The sequence below is a fragment of the Gouania willdenowi genome, chromosome 12, assembly GCF_900634775.1.
Source record: "Gouania willdenowi chromosome 12, fGouWil2.1, whole genome shotgun sequence".
NCBI lineage: Eukaryota > Metazoa > Chordata > Actinopteri > Blenniiformes > Gobiesocidae > Gouania > Gouania willdenowi.
The window spans coordinates 24,163,918-24,170,351 of record NC_041055.1 but is presented as its reverse complement, the minus strand read 5'-3'; the positions used below and the strand labels follow the sequence as shown (position 1 = coordinate 24,170,351).

General features: G+C 36.9%; 1 protein-coding gene across 1 annotated transcript in view; it reads left to right on the top strand.

Moving 5' to 3' along the window:
* The first annotated feature begins 3,133 nt into the window (after window positions 1–3,133).
* nacc2 (NACC family member 2) overlaps window positions 3,134–6,434 on the top strand; it is a 37,508-nt gene continuing 34,207 nt past the window's right edge. Inside the window, exon 1 of the mRNA XM_028463369.1 lies at window positions 3,134–3,624. The gene's annotated coding sequence lies outside the window, so the exon portion shown is untranslated. The remainder of the gene's footprint in view (window positions 3,625–6,434) is intronic.

Below are 6,434 nucleotides of genomic sequence, written 5' to 3'. Positions count from 1 at the left end.
GTATTGATGTTTGCAATAATGTGAACTCGAGCGGTATAGGGAAAATACTTTTATTTCTAAATGCAGGTGTTTCGAGATAGATGAGAGACTCAGTGAATTGTAAATGTCACCAGACTTTTTTAAAACCAGAAACGGAGATCTAAAAGTAAAGTTTATTTTGTATTTGCATGACTTTACTTTGATGTTAGAAAACACCAAACGACTACACAATCCAACATTTTATTGGATTTTTAGTTCAGTTTCAGGTTTCATCCCATAATAAAAATGTCTTTCTGCCCTTAACTTCAAACACTCTCACAAAAAAGGAGATGGTACACTCCTTTGAAAAAAGTTCCATCCAAGTTTTGATCAGAAAATGATTGGTGGTGTTTGACTGGTTGAAAAAAAAAAAAAAAAAAAAAAGCATTCTTAAGTTTCTCACAGCAGCAGTTATCCATGGAGATAAGACAATACGTTGGACTCCAGTAAACTGCCACCTACTGTACATCTAACTCATTGGTTCAACTCATTTATTCCACACACAGAGGTATTTCAGTTTTGTTCCACAGCAAAACTTTATTTAAACAATGACATCTGCAGGAACAGAGAGCATCTTTGTCTTGTAAATAAACAGCTAATTAAAAAAAAATAAATGTCCTGTTTTTACTTAAAAACATTGTTGTCTGACTTACCATTGTGTACAAGATGTTTTTTTGTTCTTTTAATTATTTTGGTGATTATGATATGAGTCAGCAGGCTCTTTTAAACCCTATCCTATTTCAAGGCGTTTAAGGTATTCTTCAACGTTTACATGAAAATTTGGTTACTGGTACTTTTGTACTTTGTTTAGGCTTTTACACACCATTTGGGTTAGGTGCATCTCCTTAAATATAAATAACTGCATTACTTTCAATCTAGACAGAATTACTCAACGACGACATAAAAAACAACTACATTTTTGTTGATTTTGACACAAATGCTAGCATACTAAAGCTAACTTTTACGAGTTGCAGGTGTGTTTCTGTTACGAAACACACCTGCAACTCGTAAAAGTTAAAATATGAATATATATAAATATAAAAGCCAAAATATGTTTTCACTTTCAGGATTAGCTGACTGGAGTTGTAGAATTTATTGACATATTAGATCACTGAGAATGCTACCAGGTCACTGGGATCCTTTAAGAAAATCTCTTGACAAAGTCCCATTCTACAACTTAAAATAAGTCCTTGTATATTTAGGCTTTGTCCACACTTAGGTAATCTCTTGTGTAAATGTCCAGTTCCGCCAACGTCTGAACCTAAAAATTTCATGCTTTATTGTAATAACTTAACCCACAACTTTTAAAAGGCATAAAAACTACATTTTTCACCAACAATGATAGGTTGCTATTAGATGGTATTGATTTCAACTTTATTTGTACAGCAAAAATTACAACAGTCACGTCAATGCGCTTATCAAAATACAAAATTCATAATAAGAAAGAAAATATTAGAGATATTCGATATTGGTGATTGTCCAATCCAACCTAATTTTAGGTTACATGGTATATATCATGGAAATAACAGGTGAAGCCTACTTTTAATGTGATGTCCACTTGATGTCCCATAAAGAAATGTCGCCTTTGCAATCAGACCTTTTTTTTATGAAATTGCCTTTGATCTTCTGACATATTTCGGCTGTCAACTGCCAGTCTTCTTCAGAGGTGTCTGCTGATTGCTTTGATATGTGCGTGACTTCCGCGTAATAATTGCAGCAAGTTAATTTTGTCTTCTTTTTGAATAATATGTTAAGATTTAATTTATTCAGACAACTTTTTTTTTCTTCAGGAAATTGACTTTGATCTCCTGACATTTATTGACTTTCAACTGCCAGTCTTCTTCAGAGGCATCTGCTGATCGCTTTGATGTGCCCTTGATTTCCGCGTAATAATTTCATTCCAGCAAGCACATTTTGTCTGGATTCTGAATTATATGTCATGGTTTCATTTCTTCAGACAAAGTTTATTTTTTTTTAGGAAATTCACTTTGATCTCCGGACATATTTCCACTGTCAACTGCCAGTCTTCTTCAGAGGCGTCTGCTGATCGCATCAAATCATCGAAACTTTAACATACTATTTAAAAAAAAAAACTTTTTCAACTTTAGTGATGAAAAAAGTGCCACTCGTGTTTCATGTGTTGTGTCAAACAACAACATATCGGTTTTTCAATATCGGTGGAAAAACTGATGAGATGTAGAAGGACGGATAGATAGATAGATAGATAGATAGATAGATAGATAGATAGATAGATAGATAGATAGATACTTTATTGATTCCGAGGGGAAATTCAAGGCATCCAGTAGCAGTATACAAGACATAAGTACAATGAACAGTAAACAATAAACAGTAAACAGTAATAAGTAAAATAAACAGTAAAAGTAAACAATAAAACAAACAAACTGGCGCTGTCCTCCCTCCCTTCCGTGTATAATATACACAAACAGACATTAAACAGTCAGTGCAGACATTAAGGGTGCAAATTACAAATACAAATTAAAGTGATTGTCGTTATAGTGTCCAAACATTAAAAGGTGCAGAAATAATAATAATAATAATCAAAAAAAAGTGATAGCAGCTGACCACCAATTACATTTTATGGCAAATATCAACCGATAATATCACCCATCACTAGTTGGTATATTGGCTCTGTCCTTTATCGTGGTTAAATTATTGCTGCTGGCCTCTATTGCCCTATTTTCTGTCATGTGACCTATGGCAAACTAATTTGATTATTTATGGCTTGATCAAAGGATGAAAATGATTTTTTTTTTTTTCTTTAAGCCATTGACTGAAACTCTAATGTACAGACAGTGGAGCCTCTGGTGGGCATTTATGCATGACGTGGCAGTGTGTGATAGCGATAGCATGATGCCTGCAGCGCATAGAAAAGTTGACTTAAGGTCACACCGCCAGCAGTTGGCGCTTACAATTTAGCAGTGGCAGCACGCATGCGCAGTGCGTGTCCCGAGCTGTCATCACAAAAAGGACACGTGAGGTAACTCACCACACATGTAAATGGTATTTAGGGCTACCGTCCACGAGCCACCGACGAATGTCCTACTTAAAGTGCCCCCGACACGCTTCATTGTCGAGCCGTCGTTCGTGATGTTTACAATGAAACAGTAAAGTCTATACCTTTAAGTCCAATGGGTGCAGCGGGTTCATGTGTCCGTGAGATGTAACAGAGCAGACCATTGGCCGGGAGGACTACAGTAGGACAGTGTACCTACAGCGACGACGTCCAAAATGTCTGTGTCTTTAAAAAGAAGTCTTTAGCGTATGGTGTCAGGGCTGCTTTCATTCCGTACACTAGTGTTCATGTGAGCGGCGTTTACTTCCTGCACAGGGTCAGAAGCGGACACACACACACACACACACATATATATAGACACACACACACATAGACAGAGTGTGGGATAGAGAGATGGGGGACGAGCGAGTTGAGGAGGACTGAAGTGATAGAGTGAACCAGAGGACGAGGGGGGAAGCCTCTTTATTTTAAAACACCACCCCCCGAAAACTTTAGCAGAGCTTTATCCGAGGAGGAAGACCGCCTGCTCGGCTCCAGCTGACACCGCAGTGTATGGAATAGCGACGCATTGGGTAAATATCACCCCTTTGTCTTCATATTTACACTGGCTCTCTCATTTTGTGTGACGCATAGGTTGGCAATTACCATGCATTTATTTCCCAGCTGCGTTCCACGAAACGCCTTTTTAATGTTGTCAGATTTGCCTTAAAACACGCGTAAAGTGTCAAACTTTACTGTAAATGCGGCGTGTAATTACAGTTTTGGTGTCTTTCATTTGACTTGAACATTATTGATCTAAATATCCCACTGCAGGAGATACTGGACTGTCTTACAAACTGACTTATTACTACTTCATTTTCTGTTTAAAATAACTAATAACATCCTTGTGAATGGTAATTTAATGTTGTAATTAGTTAGTTACAGATGTCACCATGCACTTGATTTGATAAGTGTAACTTCCAAACTGGGGTACGTGTACCCCTAGGGGTACAGGAGCACATTGCAGGGGGTACTCGGAAATATTTATCGGGAAATGTTCTTTTTTTTCTTCTTCTTCTTCTTTTTTTTTTTTTTTACAAATTAACCACAAACTAACTATTGCTCAATGAAATACAATATTTTCTTGTTATTTATTTTAAACAGGATTATTTTATGCTTTAGAGGCCATTTTATCACAATTCTCAGAATAGGAGACAATATTTAGCTTTTTTTTCTTCTTCTTAATCACACAAAAGTGGTATGGGATTTTGAAAAATAAATTCCACATTAAATTATTGTTTTGAATTTGCCCCCGCGACCCTAAAATAGGACAAGTTGGGTATGAAAATGGATGGTTTTTAATTTGTAGATCAAGTCTTATATTGAACCAATGTTTGAGACACAATCAGGGGTTTAAGAAATGTAAAAGCATATGAAATTATGGAGAGGGTACATATGATATGAAGAGAGGGTACACGTCATTTGACAAAAATCCAGAGGGGGGGGGACACGGGACAAAAAAGATTGGGAACCACTGGAATAGAGTTGACCTTAGTAGAGTTACATACTGTTGCACTTTATACGTTTTTGTATTAAATAAACCATCTTTAATAAACAAATCAACTGAAACATTGTGACATGTTTTTAGGCGTCACAGATTTGGTTTATGGATTTTTGTGAGCGGTTGAAAAACGCAGAGTGGATCTTTGAAAAAATATTACATAATGTTTAAATTGTACAAAGTACAACCATGTTACATGTTTTGCGATTATTTAAAGTTAGTCGTGGCTAGTAAAATAGGAGCACGATGATTTCCGGTGAAATGTAATTAAAATGAAACAATTGCATAAATAAGGATAAACAAAGTGTTGCATATTGAAACTTAAAGTGAAAACTTAGTATTTAAGAAGTGCTTTTTAAACTGGTTACACTTCAGACGATTCGCTAGCTGTGAAGTAGCTCGCCATTTCAGAAAGATTGTTGTGACCAACCCAATACTGGGACATGGCATTGTTGGTTATTGGTTATTGCAGTCCTCTGCTAGCTTTTAACCTATAAAAAAAAAAAAACTACTCTATTTCTAGCATTTGCATTGGTCACTAAATTGCAAACTTTGGCACCAATAGATCAAACAAGTCAAACTCCTCCACCAGACTGAACAAAATCAAACATTAAAGTAGGGACAAAAAGCTAACAATGGTTTTTAATAGAATCTCTATTCATAAATGTTTCTATTTGCTTTCAAGTGTCTGCAAAGTTGAAAAAACCCCATAGAAAGTTTATTTTTCAAACAGTTTTCACTGCCTCACCGACAATCAAGTCTGTAAATCTGTAAATCTAATCAACTTAGTGTCTGAAATAGGTCTTCTAAGGTCCCCGTAGTGTCAGTACAATAGCAGAGGCCATATGAGTTGATAAGCAAGCCTCGTGAATGCATGCTGCAGTGTCACATCAGTCAATTGGAGCTCTGTGTTCACCTCACCTGAACCGTGCTGGAGCCATTTGGCTATATACATACAGCACCGCCCTCCTCCTCTGCTCCTTTGTGTGCAATTTGTGTGTGTGTGAACAAGGGGGGGGGGGTAAGCTGCCAAGTATCTTGTGGCAGCTTTCTTCATTTCCTGCCACTTTCTTTTCCCCTATCAAGCGTACACTGTCTCTCCATGTGACTGCGTTGCCAGTTTTGCAGTCTCAGTCCCTTGTTGTTTTCTGCGAACGTTGATCAGGAGACCTTTTGGTTCCATGCGTTTCATGACCTGACCTGACATATCATTTTCAGGTGTCAACAACTCCCTCTGAGGAATGTTAAACTTGCTGTATATTCAGCCCATGATTCACATAGGTGGTGGCATGGTAAAGCTACAGCTTAAAAAGAGTTAGTGCGTCTTTCAACCATTAACCATACAAAGCCAGAACCGGTGTGTCTGTGACTTGTTCTTTGTTCAAATGTACATCTTTTATTATCCATTATCAGAGGCTTTAGAAGATTTCCTAGAATGCTTACATAAACTGAGCCCATGTCCATACATTTATTTTGGCCATGCCCATTCACGTTATATGTCACATCAGCCATGTAGTTCCCATTGACACGGCGCAAAACTGTATTCCTTGAAGAAAAAGCTTCAGATTTTTTTTTTTGCTGCAATGTGAATGAATTGACAATATGTCCAACTTTGGATATAACCATGTCAATTATCATTACTGAGTTTTTAGTTTTCCAGAATTGCATTTGGTGGACAGACAAGAGCACTACAATAACGGATCAAACGTTACATTAAAGGGCCCGTGTGAAGATAAACCAACTTTTCTGTGCTTCAAACATCCTAAAAGTGCTATTAGGGCTTTCGACACATGACCAAAGTGTTTTTTTCATTGATTCCCTCAATCATTAGTTAGAGGGTGA